Source organism: Echinops telfairi, unplaced genomic scaffold (genome assembly GCF_000313985.2).
Source record: "Echinops telfairi isolate 266 unplaced genomic scaffold, ASM31398v2 ScPeMD7_5592;HRSCAF=6446, whole genome shotgun sequence".
Lineage (NCBI taxonomy): Eukaryota > Metazoa > Chordata > Mammalia > Afrosoricida > Tenrecidae > Echinops > Echinops telfairi.
In genome coordinates, this window is record NW_022109491.1 from 18448195 (window position 1) to 18448987 (window position 793).

The window sequence follows — 793 nt, forward strand, 5'->3', positions numbered from 1 at the left end:
CCCCGCCCCCTTCATTTCTATACTTACACCCAAATGTCTCTAACTATGGTGGGCAGCATTTCTCAATAAATATTTCCCTTCCATTTTCTCTATTCCTAGAAGGGCTGTTGAAGAACTTTACAGGCCAGTAAAACGAAGGGTGTGTGGAAAATAGGACAACAGACCAAGAAAACGTGGCTTTGGTTTTCTAAAGGTGGACAGAAATGGATGCAAGAAAGCAAAAAGATTAAGTGATCTTGTCCACGCAAGTTTCTGTAACAATGCCAGTGGGTCACCGGAAAGGGAACAGGTCACTGAAATCAAATCATACCAAGCTATCCACAAGTCCTTTTTCTGATAGTAACTAAACTGGAAAGGCAGACACATGCCTTTCAGATCACAACATACAAATGCTTCACAGCGTTTTATGATAAACTTCAGAAATCACTGTGACTGAAAGGATGTGCCCCCTGAACCTATCTGTCCTGGGGCTCTCCTCTCAGTATCTTTTCTCAGCGTCTGTGATTAGAACTCAGAGGTAGCACAGCAAATCTGAAAGTGACCAACAGTTGAGCTGCATGCAAATAGCATGCCAGAGTAAGAGTTGGGGTCCAAAGGACTATGAACTGACTAAACATAATGTGGGTTAAATGGAAGACACCGCCCCCATTTAAAAAGTACAAGTTAAGAAAGACATGAAAGGCAAACATGAAAAAGATTTAAGGATTTTTGACTTAGGCCAAACCACCAGGTTCTCAAAACTCCACTGCAGTCTCCGAGAACACCTAGTGAAAGTATAATGCCTACAGAGTTG

The 793-nt window shown here is 42.1% G+C and overlaps 1 protein-coding gene across 7 annotated transcripts in view; it reads right to left on the reverse strand.

Moving 5' to 3' along the window:
* Positions 1 to 793, reverse strand: part of RALGAPB (Ral GTPase activating protein non-catalytic subunit beta) — a 74323-nt gene that overhangs the window by 33200 nt on the left and 40330 nt on the right. The window lies entirely within an intron of this gene.